Source organism: Neopsephotus bourkii, unplaced genomic scaffold, assembly GCF_033783945.1.
Source record: "Neopsephotus bourkii isolate Nb327-2 ecotype Australia unplaced genomic scaffold, CSIRO-AGI_Nbou_v1 NB_1376, whole genome shotgun sequence".
Lineage (NCBI taxonomy): Eukaryota > Metazoa > Chordata > Aves > Psittaciformes > Psittacidae > Neopsephotus > Neopsephotus bourkii.
Genome location: NW_026901855.1, coordinates 407,512 through 431,469, shown reverse-complemented (window position 1 = coordinate 431,469; position 23,958 = coordinate 407,512). Strand labels below are relative to the sequence as shown.

The 23,958-nt window shown below is 38.0% G+C and overlaps 1 long non-coding RNA gene across 2 annotated transcripts; it reads right to left on the bottom strand.

The window, feature by feature from the left end:
• Positions 1-2,188: 2,188 nt before the first annotated feature.
• Positions 2,189-23,378, bottom strand: LOC133219794 (uncharacterized). 2 transcript variants are annotated; one of them, XR_009727533.1, is made up of 3 exons: positions 22,078-23,378; positions 14,630-14,682; positions 2,189-3,892 (listed from the first exon to the last, which is right to left on the bottom strand). It is a non-coding gene; the product is annotated as an uncharacterized LOC133219794 (long non-coding RNA). The 2 variants fall into 2 exon arrangements; XR_009727532.1 differs by lacking the exon at positions 2,189-3,892 and adding an exon at positions 5,442-8,990.
• Between the last annotated feature and the right edge of the window lie 580 nt (positions 23,379-23,958).

Sequence of the window (23,958 nt, the reverse complement as noted above, 5' to 3'; positions counted from 1 at the left end):
AGCAGTGTGCCAAAAGTAAACTTGGGATAAATCTTACCCTTTATGCTCATGAAATAGAAATGCAATGCAAACAGCTTTGGTTCACGCCAAACAGTGTATAGATATATGATGCAAACATGAAATACTGGCTCATGGGCTCAAAATACTTGAGAATAACTTCAAGGTGAACCCTTCAATGCCTGTCATTATAGTCATACCCTCGGGGCATATAACAGTCTCAACACCACTCTTGTCAAAATCTTTAAAGCTGCAACTTAGTCCCATAGGCCAGAGATACTACCAGTTATAATTTTCACTACTTAGACGTATCTTTCTATATGTGCTCACAAGTGCTCAGCAGCAGAACACTCACCTCATACCCACTTTCCCTTGTTCATATAAAGAAACCAGTCACATAGGCCAGCCACCTATGACTTTTGAGAAGCCTGAAATAGTAGCTGTGCTCAGAGCATGTGAAGTGTGTATGTAGGAGATCAATTTTGTGTGAACCTGAGTGTTAGCATTTTATTTTATTAAAAATAAAGACATGTACTGACGTGCTTTTTGTATCATACTCTCGTGATGAGAGCATTTCTCTTAGGTTCAGTTGACTTCTCAGGCTGAGAGAAAAAGCAAGGTCAAATAAACCACTCTCAACAACTTCACTGTTTGGCTGAAGTCTCTTCTTGGGATACATTCTTCATTAGTTGTTGGAACTGTTAAATAGCAGGCCTAGAATTTGCCCTGTCTTACGAGCACTCGAGGCAACAGATTTTATGATCACACTCACAGTTCTCCCATTTTCCTTTTTCTCTAAAAAATGATTCTACAATTAATGCCAGGAAAGGATGCAGAGTTCTTCAGCCCACATGAAGGGAAGTTTGTAAAGGGTTATTTATACAGCTGGAATTGTAAGAATCTGGAAATCAGTCTTTGCTTTGTGTTAGCTTAGGCAGCTTCATGCTCACCTGCTGCAAACATTATTCTGAGTTAATGAACTCCTCCCATGTCTCGATCGTGGTAGTTAAAAACTTGTAATATTCAGTATTATGGTATCCAAGATTCTTTATGCATTTAACTACTAGAACAAACGTTTCCATTCTGAATATGCAAATGCCTTCAGTGCCTCTGAAAATTAGACCATGCCTCTATCTAGTCAGTGCCTAATTTTACAGTTGATGTTCAGAAATGTTTGCCCAACCTCTGTATTTTCTGGTTTTTGTTTGTAAAAATGGAACATTAATACTTAATTGCTTCTCAAAACTTTGTGGGAATTAATGCTTCTAAAGCATTTCAAGAATGAAAAGGACCACATAAACTGAAAACTACTGTAATTAAGTATGAATTATTTAAAATGAAAAATTTGTATTGCAAATGAAGTGCTGGAGCAATATATTGAACAAACCACCAAAAACCTCACAAAAATCTCTAACCAAAACACAAGGTTTAGACATCTTGCAGTACCAACTCTTAGAAAACTGCTGAGTATCAACTGAGCTGTAGTAATGACTATATGTGCACATAGCCATAGTTTTATGGAAAGCAGTTTTACATAACATATTTTACCTTGCATTTGGTGCAGACAGGAGTATGCATATGGTCAGTCAGTTAACACTGACTTAATGAGGAACCCTCAACAGCAGTTTCATAGTGATTGCTAGTGACTGACATCTAACTATTAAACTGTGTCCTCTTTTTTGCAGTATCCAGATTGTTTTTCTCCTCCAATATTTCACATGTAGGTTTTGTGGGGCAGTAACCACCCTTTTATTATAAGGACACAGAACAGTTAGCCTTAAAACTCCTGTACTGGCATATGATCCAATGCAGATAAACGTCAGTGATACTGTACTACTGCTACTACTAAACGTAACATATTTCAAGAGGAGTATGACACTTGAGAATCTGTGTTAGTAAGCTATGGCTTTTGCCATAAGTAGATAGACCATGCAGGCCTTGACACCTACAAGTGCACTAGAAGTTTTTCTCATACCCATCTTTTTATGCCTATTGTTGTACGTGTCCTGTATCTAATTTTTTGTTAGTTTTAATCTTAGTCTTGAAGCACTTTAAATGAAATTAATTACATATTAAATACCAAGACTATCTCTTTAACTTTCTGCTACTTTTAAAATCTGCCCCATGAACATTGCCTTTCAGTTTAAAGACAATGTATTAAACAAAGTGATTTAGCTTGTTTCCTATTTGTAAAACAATGTCTTATTTTAAGGATGTTTACTACAAGCAACCAGCAACAGAATGCAAATACGATTTATAGTAAATACCTTGAGTATTTTGTAGATGAGTCACAGACAGTGGATTTGGTTTTGGGAAAGGGAAACTAATAACTAACCTATCCAATGGTATAATAATATAATGGCATTTAATAACAACATCCCACTAGTAAATAGTTACCAATATTCGATATTTCTCTAAAAAAGTAGGGATGTTGTTACCGCAAGTTATGCAAACATTTTACAAAGTCATTCTATTCAAAAAAAGACCCAATGGTTAGAAAATGGCCAACATAATGCCATTATTGAAGACGGACACTGCAAACACTTCAGGAAATTGTAGACCATTTAGTCTGGGTGCCTTTGGGGAGGAGAGAATCTTAAAAATTGGTTTTGGACATTAAATGGGGTACTATTGAGGAAAGCACAGCTTGATGAAGGATAGCCAATATTGCCTCAGGAATGAATGATCATGCTTCACTACCTTCTGAATTTCAGTCAGGCTATATGTAATTAGAAGAACAAGTAGATAGCATGCATTTGGTTTTCATTTCTAGAGAGTATTCAGGAAAATTTTAAATCAAGGACTAATATAGTGTACTGTGATATTGGTAAGGGAATAAAGTAAATAATTTCTCTTAGAGGAAAACTATTATTCTGAAACAAATAGGAGCACAGCAACACGGGTATTAATGATAGGGCTTTTACTTAATTTTATATATATTTAGTGACAATAGTAATAACAAGATCAGGCTATCCAAAACCATATCATTTAAGTTGCAGTAGAGTACTTAAGAATGTACTCTAAGCAGATGCTGAAACGTTATTGTTAATGTAAGTGGTATTGCTCAGCTGCCTAAATGATTTACAGCGAATGCCATATTCAGCCCCTTCTAATATAAGATCAGTTAATCCTGATTAAAGAAAATATAAAAATCATTTATATGAAAAAAGGAAGCAATTTCTGCAACATATTCACCAGGAAGCTAATCTGATAATTAAAGGACACAGTTTTTTAACCTCTCTCAACACTTCCAAAATACTGAAATTTCACTTATGAGTTTCTGGCCTACCTAATTTCATTATCACACCCTCTATAGCTCAGAAAATTTAGTGTGCTTTAAAAAATATGAAAATGTTATACCATCAATATTTTCCAAAAACTCCTGAAAATTTTGTGTGTCTCTATGCTTGGACACCAGAGCAAGAAACCTTTGAAATACATTCCTTACAGAAAACAGGTGAGAACACCCATGTCTGAAAATCAATACCATTTTACAGAAGTCTCAAATTTAATATGAAAGAAGGAGACATCCCTTCTTGAAATTCTTAACTAAGATAAACTCTAATTAAAGAATCTAACAGTAATTGTGCAGCACATTCAATAGGAACATATTTTTATTATGTGGAATTATCAATTTTAGATAGAGACATATAGATATCAAGCAAATTTAGAGTACTATAAAATCACTTCAGTAAAGTTCATTATTGCATCAATTTACATACAAAATAACATATCATTACCACAAGACCCAAATACATAATTACATAATACATCATATAAACCAGACCAGATTTAGCTAAAAAAATTCTCTGCTATTTCTTCCTCCAATCGTTTTCTGTTTCTTCTCCGATATCAGTAGCATTTTGAGATTTCAACTTGAACATCAAGCTTCATGCTGAAAATTGTTATTACAGAAAAAATCCTTCAAACTAATTTATAGCTGACTGCAATTCTGGAAATATTATGACAAAACAGTGGATTAGTTCACACAGCAGCATTTTGCTTTTCATTTCTTCCAAGACCTATGCAGACATCTGTTTGAGACACAAATGCTATAGTTAATCTATCATAAATGTGATAACATCATATTACCCTTCAATCTCTTACTTTTTTTGAGTGTCTGATAAGAGAAATCCTAACCAGGATAAACATGGGGGAAACTAACAGGATTAAAAGAATGACAATATGTAGGAAGATTTTTAACAGTTACTTTTGATGGAGCGCTAATTCAAACATTCCCCAGATTATTCACTAAATCACAAGAAGAATAGAAAGTTGACCTCTCGTCTTGAAGAAGACAATTTGTACACCCAAAATTGCTCACTCAAGGTTCTGAATAAAGACATCAAGACAAAACTTGTAAATTAATTAAAATAAAAAACATAATCTCTTTATGACTTAGGATACACACAGTTTGTACAGAGAGAGAATATCTTCTATAAGACAAGTTAGTGAAGGTGGGAAAGGGGGACAAGCTTTCTGGCAGTCCCTGATCCCAGCTCTGCAGTAACAGTTTGGTGAGGAGGCTGCTCCTTAAATCTTGCCTCTCTTTTGCAACCACACCAGCTGATCTGATGTACCTCTTTCTCCATGCCCTGTGTCTCTGCCTATTCTTAGACCACCACTGCTACAGCAGCATTACTATTTCCAGCTGTAGGCAGGGAAGACTGTCAGAGGATGCTTAAATAGAGAAAAGTGAAGCTAAAAGCGATGTGCAGGATAAATCACTTTTCTAAGCCCTGCTTATTTATATCCACATTTTAAATATATCCCAAGATGATGATGTTAATGGATATGTATTCTGTGGCTACCAGTACAACACGGTGCTCACAAGATGGTAATCAGCTTGATGCATTATTATGCTTTATCACAGAATACTGCAAGCCTACTCTAAGACAATACGAAATAGAGAACAAAAAGTGATTTATTACCTAAATGATGCAATATTACATAAATGATGCAAGGTTGATGGAGTACCAGTTTATCTCAGCAGTGAATGGAGGCTACACAGTTTGTGCGGCTTCTGGGTGGAGGAGGAAGCAGGCTTGTAACAGAAGGATCAACAGGAGTCAGAGGAGGTGTTGCACTTATAGGACAGAGTGAAAGAGGAAACAAATGAGCGCTTACATAGTACAAAAAATAGAGATGTTGAGAACAGACATCAAAGAGCACAAAGAGAAGGAATTATGAAAATGCCAAGGCACCACTGCTAGAAGCCCAGTTGAAAAAAATAAGGGCTCTATTATGAGTCTAAAATCAATCTCATTGGCATTTCTGAGACCTGAGAGGAAACTCACATGACTGGGATGTTAAAACCAACAGTTATTACCTATTTAAAGACTGAAGGAGGAGAAGTGATAGCCTGGCATAGAGCTGGAACTGGCCAACCTCTGCTTTCCCTCAAAGGAGTCACGTACAAGAGCTCTGGTGCTTCTCAAGTTTCTCATGTTTCTAATGTCAAAACATTAGTGAATTGCCGAGAAATCCTAGGTGATATCTTTATTCAGATTGTTGCTTCTGCCATGTAGGCTTCCATCTTGGACCTTACGGTGAGGAGGTAAAGGGGAATTACTTGAAGAACTAAGCATTAGTGGTTGCCTGGGAGCAAGGGATGGTAAAGAAATTTGATGGCTGAACAGAATAAAACAAACCAATCAAATGTGGCAACAAATCAATCAAATCAAATCAAATGTGAGAAGAACATGGACAAAAAAATGTGACTAGAAATTGTGAACTGCTTATGACAATTTTAATAGATATCTCCCAAAACAAGGAAAGAAGGGCAGACTAATTATGAAACAAACGTAGCCTACAGCCAAGTAGGAAGAGTAAGATGATATATTCATATTAATATCTGAAGGTGATATTAATTCCAAGAGTAATTACAAAAATTTTGCTTTAGGCCCCCTTACTCAAAGATCCTGACTCCCAAACAAGCAGCATAATTACAAAGGCCCAATACAACCAGATCTCATCACAAGGCTTTGGCTTTTCTGACTGGATCTCTTCCATCTCTTGTTAAAACAGCATGGGATATAAAAGTCACAGGCACAGATATAGACAAAGCACAATCAAGTCAGACTTTGGCTAATGTGATAAGAGGATCCTAATGAGAGCATGGGCTTGGGTTTCTTGATCCTGCTCTGCCATATGTGTATGCACATTTATGTCTCTGACCCCCATTACTTGCACACTGGTATGCACATTGACCCCACTTCTACGGGGGGGGAGGACATTCCTGCCCAGAACTGTCCTACAGTTGTGGGGATACTCCTGCATCTGGGCCATCCTAAAGGTGTCTCAGGCAGAAGTGCCTGAGGAAAAAACATGCTAAATTATGTGCATTGTTTGGTAATGGGATTCAAGCAAACAACACATGGTTTTACATGGCCTGGTTTTGTCATAGGAACAAGGAAGCTGATAGGATTTCTCTCAATGGGAGGCCCTTAATCAGAAACCTCTGATGTTGCTAATATGATGTTAGAGGATGTGGCAGAAATTCAGATGAGATTTCTCCCTGCAACACTGTACTCAATCTCAACCCATAGTGCTAAGAGCTTTTTTGGCTCTCAATTTCAGGCCTTTTCTAAGAAGGATGCCTCGGATTTGGATCAAGCAGTTACATCAAGCTGCTGTCATAATTGATATTTGTAGCTACATGCTTCAAAATCATGGCCATGTATTTTCTACCTGAAGAACTCCTTCCTCAGGAACTGCACATCTATCTCAGTAGGGACTCAATGACACATCACCTACATCTGGTCCATATCAGTGTTGCTTTGGGTAGGTTTCTGGAATACCATGGTAACACCAGCTGTCCAAATCAGTATTTAAAATATTGACTTCTGGATCTTTCCAGAGGTCTACTACTTTGTAGGAGGTCCTTATCATCTCTGTTTGCTCTTTAGCAGCAGAATACTGGGTTTCAGTGTGGGACTATGAGCTGCACTTACCATCTTGCAATTCCATGCAGTCATATGCTGTCAGTGGTTCTACCATCCAAATCCATACCCAGGCTCCTAATACTGTGCAACATACCCCATGAGATAAAATAATAGCAACATCCTTCTGTACCTATATCTCTTTAATCTCTTTACAACCTCTTACCGTGATTTCCATGAAGTTAAGGGTTCCGCTGATGTCTTGCTATTAATAATGATCTTCTTGTTGGAAAAGATTTTGACATTAACTCTTTTCCTTCCCTGACAATTTTTTTATCCATCCCCCCCCCCCCATTAATTTAAAGCCAATACATGATCTTTAAATGAGTTAGATAGCCTAATCTAATCTAACATAATCACAGTTCTAACTTCAGCTATGCCTATGTGCTGTTCAGACCATAACTGAAATGATACAGTTCTACTCCCTGACCAGACCAAATGGAAGTATAAGCATATCAAATACTTTTGAGAATATAAGGTTTAGCCTGGCCCAATGCTTATATGACAATGATAACAGTGCCTCATGTGATCTGCATGCACAAGAGTATTGCCTAAAGGGAGAGAATGTACACCACTTTTTTTCCTTGCTGCTAGTTCATACTTTTTTAGACACAGTTTGTTTCATTTCAAACTGAAATAGAAACAATCTTCTGCAAGTTACATTAAAATTTTCTTTAAGGTAAGGTATTTTGTGTCTTAGCTACTTAGCATTCATCAGATGGGTGTGCCTGGCAAACCAGAGCTGAGTAGCTGAAGCCTTGTGAATTCATATGATTTCTGCATGCTAAGTTCTATCTGTAGAGAAGCCACGATAGAAAATTAAAGAGTAATTTGTCCAAGTTGTATAAGGTTTTTAATAAAGAAACATGAATATTGATCAATGTCTTCAGTTTGGGCAAATCTTTTTATACCTTTGGCAGTGTACAACAAGACTCAGTGGCTGAAATTAAAGGCTGCAGAAATTTAGACTAAAAGTCCCATTTCTTTCATTGTTATGATAATTATTGAAACATCATACTCAGAGTTTTTGTAGATTTTTTGTCTCTGAAAATGTTATAATAAAGAATAGCATGTTTTCTCAAACATGCACTCTAATTCCAGAAGGAATTAATTCCATGAAATTCTTAGATCTATGTTATGTGGGAGGTCCAGCTAGAGAATTGCAATGGTTTCTACTGGCTTTATACTATACAAACAACCTAAGAACCTGCGACTGAATAGTTGTTGCTACACCACTCCTGTTTAGGGAACAAGCATTACGGTCACAATGGTCTTTCAGTGGCAAAGCTCATTTTAACTACAGGCTAAAGCATCAGACCTTAGAAAAAGACTAATTTGGCAGTATTGCCCCTTCTGGCTCTTTGTGTGTCTTTAATAATTTCACATTTCTTTCTAGTCTTACTAAACCACACTTTTATTCACTGTCACTGAGTAAAATCACAAAGAATTATCAATACTTCAATAAATTCATTCATGTGTTTATGCTAGAACATACTTATATGTCACGTTTGATTAATGCATGACTTGTGTATATGTTTGTCCAGGTAATGCAGCTGTAAAATAAGCATTCAGTAATACATCTTCTTGCCCAGTATTACAGTTTTAAAAAATACTGATAGAAGCTCATACATACAAAGAAGATTGGCTATCACTTAAGACACAAATGAGGTGTTTTAGGTATCTTTTGATCATGAAGAGATTAGATTTAAAGCAAAGTTTCAGTAGTTAAAAACTGGACAATAAGGCTATTGCAGCATTTTCTGATTATAGCATAAGAAAGTGTGCTCAAGCACGTCACCATATGCAATTTAAATGCATGGCTCTTTGCACTTCCTATACCAATACTGGTATAATTTCACCTTGGAGACAGCTTTAGGACAGGGTTTATGCATGAAATCAGCTTTTCTACTTTTCAAATGCACAAATGTGTTAGGATATGTCACCCTTTTATTTTTGTGAAGAATGCTAGGCTAAACTGAATCTGATTCTTGGGCAAATGTAAAAACTGATGAGGATGCAACAAATCCCAACCTTTGTAAACACTGGCATAATCTGCAGAGGGACAAAGAATGGGAGAAAGAGAATGTGAGACATTGGTGAAAGAATTCACAGTGCTTAGGAAACCCAATTATGAGCCAAGATCCCATTTGCATTGTTTAATAACAAAAGATGGTTCTTGCCCCAAAGCACTTACAATAAATGTGGATTTGAAATTCATGTTCAAGGAATGCTAGGGTACTTGTGTGTTCACTGTGTTTAATATATAGGCAACACACTTTTGGAAATGGCATGTATTAGTGGAATAAAGCCAGCCTGAGCCTGTGTATTGTTAAACCCTGTTCACAAGATAAAAATTATTGTGCGATATTGGGCAAAGACATAATTTCTTCATTAATGAATTCCAATTTTTAAATGCCTTTCTACATTAGCTGTAGAATTTATGCACCTGACAGTATCTGAATAAGAAAAATAAAAGATTTTGCATTCTGTCACTGAATGACCTTGATAACTATAATAGAAATTAGAAAATATGTTCTATATTTGTTATAGTAAATGTATTCTCCAAAGTATCACAGTAATTATTTTAAAGATTATAGTAATTTAACAGCCCCTCACTTTTTCAAGTACTCTGGCCTTGGCTGATTACTTGAACCTTTACATACGTATTACCTGCAAAATCTTTGTATATGTTTCTAATATCCAAACTCTTTACTTTCCTTGAAATACGCTTAAAGATAGTGTGGCTTAATGAAAGGCCAGAAGAAGATATTTCATGGTCTTTTGTCACACAGCTGAAAAATAAATCTTTGTTCACAGACATATTATCAAGTGTTAACCTTAATTTTTATTAAAATATTTTAACTTTTCCCTTTAATGAAAGAAGTGAGCTCTCAAAGAAGATACATCTTTCACACAGTGCAGCAAGCACCATGTTTTCATTCTCATAGGCTTGGAATGAAATTCTTCACCATTAGACTCCACAGCTCAGTTCTTCACAGTGTTGGTAATAGATAAGGTCATTCTTGTATCTCACTACAAAATCATTACAAATAGTACAGCACTGCTGGCACCCTTGGGACCTCGTCATTCTCTTATGCACAAACCACCTTCCTGACAGCTATGGTGGTCAGTGGGACTCTCTGGGAATTGTCAGTTCTTTCTTCTCATGTGGTTTTTGTTTTCTTTCCACTCCCCAAACCTTTCTGTAATCTGAAGCTACTTAAGGGAACAACATTCCTCCCCCAGTCTCCCCGGTTTGTTTGGATCCACAGCATTGTAATCAGAATAAAGACAATGAAATAAAGTTGCCTATAAAACTGTTGGAGAAGCACAAAGCCTTCTCAGACACAGGACTTTAGCTTATGTCCTTACCTTCTGGTCCCTTAATGTGTCAGTCACAGTAGGCACCATGCCCAGAACTCCCTGTTGCATTTCCTGTCTTCCTTTGTTCCCTAGCTATTTTAAGTCCTTCAACCTATATGGTGAAAATCTCCCCTTTCCCAAACTGCTTCTCATGTAAGGCATCACCTGGTTTCTTTCTTCCTTAGATTTCTACCCCCTCCCCTTCAGTCAAGGTTCCCACTCTCCCACCTGTTGCATCTGTTTACACATGGAGATTGGCAGAATTAGCCTTGAAGAGCTTATCTGCACTGTCTACTGGCATATGACTGCAGTACCTATAGGAAAGGGCATATCACTAAGGTACTGTCACAGGAAGATGCATATGTTGCATCACACGACTTCTCTCCCCATGACACCTATATGTGAACCTGGACTAATCAGAAATGAGCTGTTGGATGCATCTGAGCCCTATCAAGAGGAAGGCAATTCCACATAGCACAGAATATCATCCTGCTCTCCCAGACTACAAGAATCAGTTCTTCTTTCCTAGTTATCATAGGACTACATGACTTCCTTTCTGTCTCTAAAGATTTGTCTTCCTCTCTCTACTGGAGTCTGCCAACAAATTTGAACACATCTCCTGCTAGCTTTTTTCGAGTATAGGTGATAATTTATATACTGTTTGTATTTATAGGTGTTCTACTTATATAGATCCTATACTTTCCCAGTGTTTTACATCATTAAGTCCATCCTTTGCATCCACAGTAATGAATACAGGAATTATTTCTGTCTTATTTTATAATTTATTCACAGCAAGACTTCCTCTGAAATCTGCCTGCCAAAGTACTGGGTAGTTGAGTATAGTCTAAAATTTGCCAGAGGTACTTCATTTGCCATGACACAGAGAAATGGCACTGAGCATCTATGTAAGAAAGTGAGCTGTGCTCAGCTGCATACACTGACTCTGCTGTTATGCAGACACCTGGCAGACATGGACCTTCAGCTGCCATCTGTTCTGCCTGTATTGTGGAACTGCATCCCTGTACTCTTAGAGTAAAAATGGAAGGGAAGAAGTAGCAATAACTGTGGAGAAAGGAGAGTGCAGTAAGTTTCATATAACCGCTAATATCAAGACGTATAGGTCATGGAGTAGTTGATTTTGCTTGCCACCAAAGCAATTTTCACAGCAGGTGATATACAAAATTATCCTAGACTCATTCAGGTTTTTAGAATAATCGAGGGGAATTACACACACATAAAACTCATGTCATATATAGGGCAGTAAGAGTCATTACCATAGGAACTGTATGTCACATGCCTGCTTCCAAAGAATCCTCAGAGACATCACAAGAAGCCATTAGGCTTCTGTAATCTGTGGAGGGTAATAAATTCTGAATGACACTATTGGAAGTTACTTTTCACAACAGCACCTCTACTTGCTGATAACTACCCTTACCTTCCTCTAGGATGTAAAAAAATAGGATGTCTACCAGCAGCAGGGCTTTTAACCCGTATCATGCAGAGGAACACACTGCAACACTAGGCATTTAAGATAGGGGAAAGCAATAGTGCATAAGCAATGTAGTACAGTGGTGGCCCCCTCATTCCTTTTGGGCTAAAAGGGAGACAACCAAAGGACAAGAAGGGTCACAGTTTTGGCAGTTAACTCTACCTCTTGTTTACTTTCCCAGCATTTCACAGAACTCCTCTGAGGTTTCCAAGTTAAGCCAGGCTGCTCTCAATATTAAAAGGTTTCAGAAGGGGGCTATGCAGAATAAATAGGGTAAATTAGTAAATTCACTTGTAACAATGGCAATCATGCCTTCAGCTTTTATAATTGGGCTTTTGTTCTCAGGCCTTTTCATATGTCTTTCCTTAGAGGTAACATCATGTGTGAGAGCTAAAGTTCTCATAAACAGGCCTCTGCTCCCAGATGCCATGCACAGATTAGCCAAGGAATTTTCTCTTTGGTTTCTCCTCTGTACCTCTGTGTTTGGTTTCTGTATTTAGTTTTGGACAGGCTGAGGCTAGATGGATTACATATGTTCATTACTGTATCTAAAAACTTTTTTTTTTTTTAACAATATGTGTATGTTAGTCCAGAAATACATGTATTCTTAATATATATCTCTAATTTACTTTCACTTGTTGTTTACAAATTACTTGCTGCATTTAGTCTTCAGGCCAAAATCAAGCTCTTCCTATATGTTTCTACATTCAGCATGTAATGTGTTAAAATTATAATTTAAACTATGTTGCAGTTCTACAAAATATTAAATGATATGTCATAACCTGTGATTGTATTTTTTTATAGAGTTGCTAAGGTAACAGGCTGGAACTTGTGGTTCAATTTTGTTGAGCTGACTGTTTACCGCATTTAAAAAATAAAAGATTTATTATGTTATGTTGTATTTATTATTTCTATAACCTCTGCAATTCTCCATGGGCTTCTATGCCAAGGACAATGACAGCCTGCTTTTGGGGAGTACTTTTATCAGGGGAGATGATGTAGGGGAGAGATCTATAGCACTAGACAGTAGATCATTAAGTGGCTTGTTTCTCTTACAGAAGACTCCAAAGTCAAGGGATTTTCATGATCTGTCAAATTTCCTTTGTTTTCCTAGTACATGGTAGACGTTTGTTCCTGGTGCATAATTACCCTAACATTTAGCATTACTCTTTGCTGAAGCCCTTATCCTTATCCATGCTTGGACCAGGCACATCTTATCCCCTTCAGGAGAAGCAACAAGCCTCCTTTGACCTGACCCTGGCATTCGGTACTGAAGCTTTTGCCATCTCACTGCATCTTGGGATACCTGGCAAGCTTCAGAAGTGCCTCTGTTGTATGTTAGGCCAAGCACAATCATCTGGGCAGGCTTTGCTGCCTGTGCTTTTCACCATGCCTATTATACCTGAAATTCCACTTAATGTCACTACAATTCCTTGTATTCAAGGGTTTCTGTGCTAGCTACCTGCTTCAGTATTTATTTTACCGATTCATTAATATTTTACAATATATTCCTTTTGGAATTGTAGAATCCCATCTTTAAATTAAAAGTCAGGTGACAATCAAATGCCTGTAGACTGTATTTTCACCACTTACGGGCAGTTCTGAAGATACAATTTAGATACAATCCTAAAGATATTTCAGATACAATTCAGGGAATCTCGGTTTCAAGGCTTAGGAAAAACCTTTCTCACCCATCACTTCAGTAACAAACTTGCTGCTTCCATTGAATTGGGAAAATGGTATGAAAGCATAATGTGCTTATTAAGTATAATGTTTTAATCCACCTAGTTTACTGCTTTCCCACCTGCCCTTTACTTGCAGAGGACTTAAGATAGAAGCTAAAGGAAATGCAGTTATCCTGCTGTTGTCTATTTAGCTTTCATTAAGTAAGTTGGTGCATGGCTTGCACTCATTCTCAAAACCAGCCCATCATCTAAAAGTATTTACATAAGACTCTGCATTATACACCAACCTCTGCAACACTAGTATTAACTACCGACATCTGCCAAGGCTGACTAGTAAGTGCTTTACAGTATCAATTCATCCTAAGCAAAAAGCATGTTTGAGTGCTGCAGTGCTCTTGTTAATGCCAATAAGAAGTATCAGAGCTCATATGACACCTAGCAGAAATTAGTACCCACATTCAAAGAAAAGCTTTTGTTATTTTCCAGAGTATTATGTGGACTTTATTGAGATGACTGCATCTGACACCTGCTGTAATATAAAATGCAGCTATAATTAGCCAACTGATGCTCTCCGCAGTTTAGGTCGAATCCCTTCTGTGGGAATTATGCTTTAAAATATTCAGAACTCCAAGTGGCTCTCATTACATTTAATTTTTACTTAGAATTAGGTGGTCTAGAAAAAAAATTTAGGATTGTAATAGCCCCCCGCTGAATGCCACACAGCAACGTGAAAACCCATAGATTTTTTTCCAAATAAAAAAATGAGAACAGCAGACTACACTACAGCCTTCAATTGAAGTCTGGCTTTGCTTAATTGTACTTTTTGCACTCATCAGTCTCTCCTCTTCAGAGCAAGCTACAAAAATTGCCTGAATAGCCAAAGAAAAGTTTCCCACAGTCACTGGCCACAGAAAAACACCATTGTCCTTCCTCACAGTTTGATGGACAACATTTCTATAAATGGGTAGCCAGTCTGTCAATGGTACCCTTGCTGAAAAGGCAAAAGAAGAGAACAGATTCTGCCAATATCTGACAAAGCATGTTAACACATAATCAGGCATTCAGTAGTCAGGCAGCTGCCCCTGGGACCTTCATAACACAGGTGCCTTTAAGCCATTTCCTATTCAGAGATAAAGGAAACAAGCAGGAGATACCTGGGAAAGGAGCAGTCTATTGTGGCCTGTCAAATGTCCATCTTCTAGCCTGCCTGCATAAAAACAGCAAGAACATAAAGGAAACTTCAGCCTGACTGCTAAATTATAGAATAGCAAAATACTCTCCAACTCCATAACTTTAATCTTCACTTAAATAATAATTAAAAAGGTTAGGAAAGGAGGACCATGCTTTATAAGAAGTACCTTCTTCATTCTTTTTCCTGCATCAAACTGAGCAAAACATGTCCCCAAGGCCAACAACTAGAATAAAGCCAGCAGTGGTGGTCCCAGGACTACCACCTTCATCCATGGCAGTTTTGGCATGTTTTTTTCCATGCCTAATCTGCTCACTGCTTCACCCATCTGAGATTATTAAATTAATTCTTTAACTGAGGAAACTGGAATTTTCTGACAGACCAGTCTGGTGTAACTAAAACTTGATTAAGCTGCAGGACAAAGACTCTTTCACTCTTTTTTGCCAACTTTATCTTAGTAAGCCTAACAAACAAGTGACGTTTCATAGTCAATGTTACCTAAAGGCCACAAAGTAGAGTGATTATTTTAGCAGTGAATAGATCATGATAAAACAACAGTTATCTTTATGCAAAAGAAAACATTTATCTTTTGTGATTGTGCATAAACATGCCTATTTTATACACTTAGAATATTAAATGCTGAAATCTCTAGCCCCAAGTGGGAACTCAGTTTCCATTTAAGTAATCTCACTGATTTTTCATGGTGATTTTTGTCAGATGCCTGCATGTTTAATGTTAAACACAAGAAAAAACCCAACTCTTATCAAATTCTATGGAAGTTCCTGGTGGAAACAACTCCTGGAAGCATTATCAAGAAAAATGTTTCAAGAGATGTATTGCAACCTCTGGAATTGCCCTGATGTTGTTAGAAGGCTCCTGCAGGTGATGTGCTGTCTCTGAAAAGACAAACTGCTGCAGTGCAGCACAAAGCACTTGCAGTAGCATGGTATGAACAAGTAAATATCAAAAGCTCTTCCGTGCTCTTCTTTGTGAAACGGAGCTGGTCTTACCTTCTCCTCAAGCAAAAATGTTCCAAAGAGCACAGTTATGATTGTTCACAATTACCATTCTCTAAGCAGTTCTACTCTTTCATACAGGTGATATACATATATTTATATGAATATAAACCAGGAACATTTCTGAGTTCCTGCAATAAAGTTATTCAAATGGAATCCATAGACATAACAAAATCAAGCTGAAGACAAGAATGAAAAAGATTAAGAATGCTGTATTATAAGATATAAGTAATAATACTAAAAAAATCTATGTTGTATCTATGAAAAGGGTATCCTTTTTCATTTTTTTTCTTGGTCACTTTTGAGAGTGCCATGTACAACAAGGTTTCTTAGCACTGCCCATACCTGCACAGCTGAGCTGGAGTTAACACTTCTTAACGTTTAAAAAGGACTGCTTGTTCTCTGTTGAATCAGCCTCAGGTCATTATCAAACTTACAACTTAGGCCCAGTCTTGCAAAGGCTTTTACACACAGGCTTAGCTTTATGCACATGAATAGTCCTTTAGAATTCATTAGAATGATGTGTGTACAAAGTAAGCAGGTGCATGACTAGCTTCACTGAAGGATTGGGACCCAAAATGTCAAAGACTCCATATTCCCTATTAGCAAATGCCTCTTCTACATTAGAAAAATACTGACAGTGTAAAGATGAGTGTGATCTTTTGTTTTGTCCGTTTACTATAATACAATGGAAATCATTCACATAACTTTATAGTTAGTTTATATCCAACAAGGGCATTATGTATTTATTTGTACAGATGTAGAAGCTGAAGAATACTGCAGGTGGCATGAAGACAGAGTGATATATCCAGATGATTTAGGTGCCTATCTTACTCTGTGATATGAATATATTAACTCCTTAAGGCTATTTTGAGAGGGTCAACTCAATTACATAATATAGGTCCCTAATTTCAACTATCAGTCCATGAATTTCATGTCTAAAGCAGATATGGACCTAGTTCCTGAAGTCAATGGAGAAGCCTGCTAGAATATTGAATGACTGATCAGAGCAGTAATGATAGATGTGGTCTACTACATAACTGTCTAGCTACTGGAGCACAGAAATTTATAAGCTAAATTGCTGAAGCAGGAGGCAAATTTAAATTTAAGCAACTTAACAGTTCCACAGAGAAGGCTACTGTCCTGGGTTCAGCAGTAGCAGTCATTTTTTCTCCTTCTTAGTAGCTGGTGCAGCGCTGTGGTTTTGACTTTTGGCCTAGGAACAGCGCTGATAACACTGATGTTTTTAGTTACTGCTCAAATGTTTAGTCTGACCAAGGACTTTATGAGCCTCATGCTCTGCCAGGGAGGAGGGGAAGCCAGGAGGAAGCAGACACAGGACACCTGACCCAAACTCACCAAAGAGGTATTCCATACCACAGCAGGTGCTATGCCCAGGATGAGTGCTGCAATTAAACAAGCTAAACGTTTAAAGTCTCTTTGGTATGGAGGACAACAGCTGAAGTACAAACTTGGGGAGACCTGGCAGACTGATTATATCACACTCCCACCAACACACCAAGTCAAGTGCCATGTGCTTACCATGGTGGAAGCAACCACCAAATAGCTGGAAACATACCCTGTGCCCCACGCCACTGCCCAGAACACTATCCTGGGCCTTCAGAAACAGATTTTGTGGCGATACGGCACCCCAGAGAGAATAGAGTCAGACAGTGCAACTCATTTCTGGAATAAACTTATAGACACTTGGGCCAAAGAGCATGGCATTGAGTGGGTATATCACATCCCCTACCATGCACAAGCCTCTGGGAAAATCAAACAGTACAATGGGCTGTTAAAAACTACACTGAGAGCAATGGGTGGTGAGACTTTCAAATACTGGGATACACACTTACCAAAGGCTACCTGGTTGGTCAACATCAGAGGATCTGCCAACAGGGCTGGCCCAGCCCAGTCAGAAATTTTACATACTGTAGACAGGGACAAAGTTCCTGTGGTGCACATAAAGAATTTGCTGGGGAAGACACTCTGGGTTATTCCTGCTTCAGGTAAAGGCAAACCCCCTCGTGGGATTGCTTTGCTGAGGGACCCAGATATACTTGGTGAGTAATGCGGGAAGATGGGTAAGTCCGAGGTATACCTCAAGGGGATTTGATTTTAGGGGAAAACAGCCACTGAACTCAGTTGTATGCTGTTGCCTGCTATGTAATACTTTTATAGCCCACCAAATAGATGTCTTCAGGTCACCAGCGAGTGGCCCTGACTTCCCTCTGACCATCATCCCAACAGATAATGAACTTTTATAGAACCAGATGACTTCCGTGGTAAAGGAACCATCAGCATCACCAGCCAACGATCCAACGTTGCACACAGCCTCTCCTGCGCCGAAAGACTGTTACAAGAGATGAAACCTGAAATCATGGACTGAATGGACTCAGGAGCTTTATAGGGATTGGTCCATGCACTAAGGAATGATCTCTGTGTGTATGTGTGTGTGTGTGTGTGTGTGTGTGTGTATGTGTATATATATGTGTATATATGTAAGAGCAATGGTATATTGAAAATGTGGGATCTGAGCATGACATGAATGGTATGGAATAAGGGGTGGATACTGTCCTGGGTTCGGCAGTAGCAGCCATTTTTTCTCCTTTTTAGTAGCTGGTGCAGCGCTGTGTTTTTGACTTTTGGCCTGGGAACAGCGTTGATAACACCGATTTTTTTAGTTACCGCTCAAATGTTTAGTCTGACCAAGGACTTTCTGAGTCTAATGCTCTGCCAGGGAGGAGGGGAAGCCAGGAGGAAGAAGAGACAGGACACCTGACCCAAACTAGACAAAGAGGTATTCCATACCACAGCACGTCATGCCCAAGATGTAACTGAGAGTTACCCGGAAGGGGAGTTCACTGCTCTGTTGGGCTGGGTATCAGCGGGTGGTATTGTATTCTCTTCCCTTGTTATTTCCCTTATCATTATTATTATTATTGGTGGTAGTAGTAGTGATTTGTGTTATACCTTAGTTACTAAACTGTTCGTATCTGAACCCATGGGAGTTACATTCTTTTTGATTCTCCTCCCCATCCCTTCGGGAGCAGACGGAGGGAAAGAAGTGGGGGAGTGAGAGAGAGACTGGGTTGCTGATTTATGGCTGACTGGGTTTAAACCATGACAGCTAGGAAGACTATGTTTAGAAAAGGAGTCTGCTCCCAGCTAGGCTCTGTGAAAAGCTTGTACACAGCACAGCTTAAGAACCATGTTTTAAATATTCCGAAGCATCCACCACTATTATTACTTTTGAAATAATAGTCAAATTATACTAATAAAAATGCAAGCTACAGCTTTTAAAATCAGGCACTCAGCAATCAAGGAATCCCAAAAGTTAAAGTTTCTCTGAAGTATATGTGCTATATTCCTGTTTCCCTGTTAAATATAGATTTTCAAGTATCCCATTAAACCGAAGATAAATATATAATATGTGCAGCAGGTACATATTAATGCAGTGGAAAATTATTAATTTTTAGACTATCTTCAGGTATGAGTGCTTAATTTCACAATACTTGTATCAATTTACTGACAGTTTACAGACAGGGGAAACACGGTGAGCATAGACACCTACTCCACAAGACACCTTCTACAATTTCATGTGATAGTCTCAAAAGGAAATTATAAGAAGGAGGTTTATAATCGAGCCTTTCAAAGTAGCTATAAAAGTCTGAATTTTGTGAACACAGAATAACTGTAATAATAGTTCACTGACTTCTAAGAAGAGCTGCCGGGCTGGGCCTTGGAGATCAGTTCTTGATCCCAAATTATATAACTGAAGAATTTTGTGCAGAGGGGGCTAACCTTATTTGCAGGTAGCAGCAAGAAAGAGGGGGTGGACAGGTATAGAAAACTTACATATGGTGCAAAATTACTCAATGAAGACATGTAAAATAATGACCATGGAGCAGCATCAGAAAATCTTAAGGATAAAAATATTCAGAAAAGAAGGGCCATGTGGGTATATATCTGTGTCAAGATAAGGACACTAAAATAGAGCTGGCAACAGCCTCATGAAGAGTTTGCATTTTGTTAGAAATTACTGAAAGTCATAAATATAGGAAATTTATATTGTTTTGTTGTTGTTATTTTCTTGAAATGCAGATACATCACAGCTATATTTCCCACAGGTCATTTCATAAAAATCCCATTCCAATCCTGTATGAAGAGGGCTTTCTAAACTTTGATAGAGTGAAACACCACAAGGTCAGCAAAGACATTTGCTTTGAAGGAATGCAGCTCCTATCGGAGAATTAGATTTGTAATTCAGAGCCTTCATTTGATGAAGTTAATAAGAACATGGCTACATTTTATGGACACAGGCTGAGGTTTTCTTGGCTGGAGTAGCGATTAAAATTAGGCACCAGCTTAAACATCTTGTTGAACCAGGAGCCATAACCTTGTTTGGAGCAATGCCTTTTCCTGGGTACCCAAGTAGCAACAGAACTGAAGTACTCTCCTGAAACTGGAAAAATAAATAACAACTTTTATTCTGGAGGGTTTCGTATTCTGTTTTACTCCAGTGTGTAGGATACCACCAATTTCCTATTTAGAAACTGAGATAATTTAGAGCAGCACTGATAATCAGAATATTAAGGAAAACTACATTTACAGTAGTCATTGCCATGTTGCAGCACTTGCCTGGGGCTCTGGCCAGAATTCAGGATATTGTTTTTATCTTTGAAGCTCCTCAAGATTTCAGTTTAATTTTTTTCTGAACTGTTGTTGCCTCTTTTGTCTTTCTATGTGCTACAGCTGACATAAGCAGAAGTACACAGCATGAGCTTTTTGATTCAGGAGAAAAATCTGTTTATACATTACACAGGCTCCTTAGCTTAGCACTTCACTCTCTAGCATAACAAACCTCAACCACTGGTGTTCCGCAAAACACCCACCTTTCTTTGGGTGTTAGGGACAAAATTAAAGGGCAAGTTCAGAAATTGTTAATCTAATAATCAGCAGAAGAAATAGTGCTAGTTAATTATGACAGTGGTGACCAACAAACAGAACTTGTGTCAATTTATTAAACTTTACTGTGATTTTAAAGTTCTTAAAGGCATTTCTGACTTTTGGGGTCAGAAAGAAGTGTGTATCTTTATCATTCTATGAACCAAATAAAAAGGAGAAATAGTCCAAAACAAAAAAAGAATTATTTTCCATTTCAAAATTATTTTCACTCAACGATATTCGCTATTGAAAAACTTTATGGTTTATGCATATATTTTTGAAGGTGGTTTTGGTGGGAGAAGCTTTTATATGGCTCAGAGATCTATTTCGGGGATCAAAGCTGCAGAAGATTTAGTATTATGATGATAACTCTAGCCCTGAACGTTGCAAGCAGTTCCATATTGTTCCCTTCCTCAGTAGTCACATTATTAAAATATCTGAAAGTGGACATTACTGCCAACTTACACTTATTTAAATCTTCTGAACCCTGTTTATAAACTAGTATCTCTATCTCCAGCAATCCACTTCTTGCCAGTTTTTGACAAATTCCCTCCAAATTACCAGTATCTTTCCAGCAACGAGAGCTTCCAATATTTTATTGTTTCACCATCTTTAGTGAGGATGCCATGTAATTTCCTCTGTCTTTATAGGCCTGGATTTACTGTGGCCAGCTTTACTGCCAGAGGCATTTGTGAGTGTTACTGTGCACCACATGCAGTGAGCATATAATCATCTTTTGGAACCATTCTGCTCTGGTCTGTCTCTTTCATTAGATATGAATTTTTAACATACTTTGTCTTAGCTGTATTTGCATTCGTTTTTTTTTCCCTATTCTCATTTTCTCACATGCTCTCATTTTTCTGATCTTTTAAACCATTTTGGAATATTTCTGTTCTGTTCATGCTTGCATAATGCATTACATAATTTAATCTATGAAATTTCAGATTATACCAAATTTATTTAGCTAGCAGATGCAACATGGATCAAGGCCTTCTGGAACAGTGAAAGTAGGAAGAAAATCTGTGCCATCTTGACCCATAGGAATCGTTACTGTTTCTCTAAGAGAAGATCATTTTTTGCCATCAACAGAATGCAAAGATCCAGTTTCTGATTAGTAAACAGTAAGTGGACATCTAGAACTCTACAGACATGGTTTTTGGTCTACTTTTTTTTAATGATCACTGAATAAGTAACAGTACATCACCTACCTCCACCATCTCTTTACATCCTGCACATTCATCCATCCTCCCTTATATTTCAATGTATACGGCAGCATAACCTCCTGTATCCTTCTGACATTTATGTGGTTATCTATTTTTCTTTTGAAACATTTTGTACCCTGAAGCAACCTCTCACTAGAGGTAAAGATAACCTACTAAAAAGGTAATGAAAGATCTTAGGTCCCTCAACTAATAAAGCTACATTTAGCCACTGCTGAAGTAGGTTCCACCTGCTCCACTGCTCCAGGAAAGCTTCAGAAGTGGGATTTATCAGGTAGCTGAGCATTCACCACTTGAAGTTAAAACTTGGTTCAAATGCCTGGACTTGATCTATCTTTGAAGGTCATTGGAGGTTCAGTCAGAATGAACTGCCTCCTCTGACTCTGAGAAGCAACAACCAATGCCAGTGTGTTACCCCATATTCTGTTCTGGCCAGCAGATCACTTATATGTTTATTCAGTGTTATAGTGATGGTGGGGGAAGGAGAAAGGAGACTGTATTTTCCTTTATTCTTGAAAGCTTCATAGTTTGATCCAAATGAGATTATTATGTTTTGCTTGTTTCAACTGTCTGTCCAGAGATAAAACTGCAAGAAGCAGGCAAGGGTGAAGCAGCCAGTCCTTGACAGTGAGCTGGAAGCATTGCTGAACAGAACTGCAAAATAAAATTTCAAAATCTGTTTTAACTGACTACCATGCTCTGTGGGTTGAGTTCAAGATATTGTCACTTGACAAAACCAATAAATCTGAAGGAATTAAACAAATTTCTCTACATTTCAGGGCTTCCAAATCAGGAACACATTCTGCAATAATTTAGGCATTTCTGAATCCAGAGTGATTCTCATCATCCGAATCCAGCCAAATGCAATCTAGCTCACCTTAGATAAGATATCCTTGCAAAGCACAGCTCTCCATGAAATATATTGGTAATCATTAGCACTTAAGTCCTCTTTGGAATTAATTTTCCTCTGGAAATGAGGAGAGCTTTCCCTACTTGAGTCTTCTTAAATCTTTGTCTGCTGGAGAAACAGAATACTATGTCTTCAGTTTAGTGAGATTTATTTTCACTAAATTAAACTAAGTTTTATCTGGATATTTTAGAGAGGAATACCTTCAAACTACCTCCCAAAATGTAAGTCAAATAAATTAATCTGCCTTTCTAACATTTTTATTTAAGAATACTTTAAGCTTTGTATAAACAACAGCATCTACCATTTCCCAATGGAATAAAAAATACAGAGGGGAAGGAGAAATAGGAAGAGATATGAAGGTCAAAGATGAAAATTAGGGTATCAAAGGAAACATTAAGTAGAAGAATCTTTGTCAGTATTCATACTGTCTTAGGAAAAAAATCAAGTAGACTGTCTTAAGAGGGAAAAGTCTTGCAAGACCCATAATCAAGAGTACTCTGACAAACCTGCTCGTCTCAGTCTGATGAAAAAAACAACCTTGCTGTAACCAGAAGAGTCAAGGCTTTGAAGAGAAGCAGATACGAATGTAACGAAGTGAAGGTATAACCAGAAAAGCATCACTGAAAAGTGCAGTAATTTATATACTTAACAAGCACTCAGTGGAGGTACTCCTATAAGCATGCCTGCCCTGTGCCCATGCTGACAGCTCCATGGAGGTTGCTGAAGGGCAGAAAGGAGACAGGAGGCAAGGAAAATAGCGAGGGATTAAGGTCATCTCATATAGAAGGGATGCCCCACAAGCTTCTGCTGCAATCTAGGGTTCAAAGCCTGGTGGTACTGAAGGTGCCAAAGCAACACAGCAAGGTGGGCCAGCGCACTGACTCTGCAGCCACTGAGGTGGTCTTTTACCTGGTGGTCTACTGCATCAGGCTCAGACAGAGTTAATCTTCCCCATAGAAGTCCTCATAGTGCTGTGCTTTGTATTGGTAGCTAGAACGGTGGTAGCTGCCTCTCTAACATCCCCCCTCTCTAACATTCCTCTAATCAGTGGGCTGGGGGTAGGCAAGATCTTGGAGGGGACATAACCAGTATAGCTGACCCAGACCAACCAAAGAGATACTCTATACCATACAGTGTCTGCTGAGCTATGAATGTAAGAGAAAGGAGGATGAAGGGGAGCCATTTGTTATTTCTGTAACAA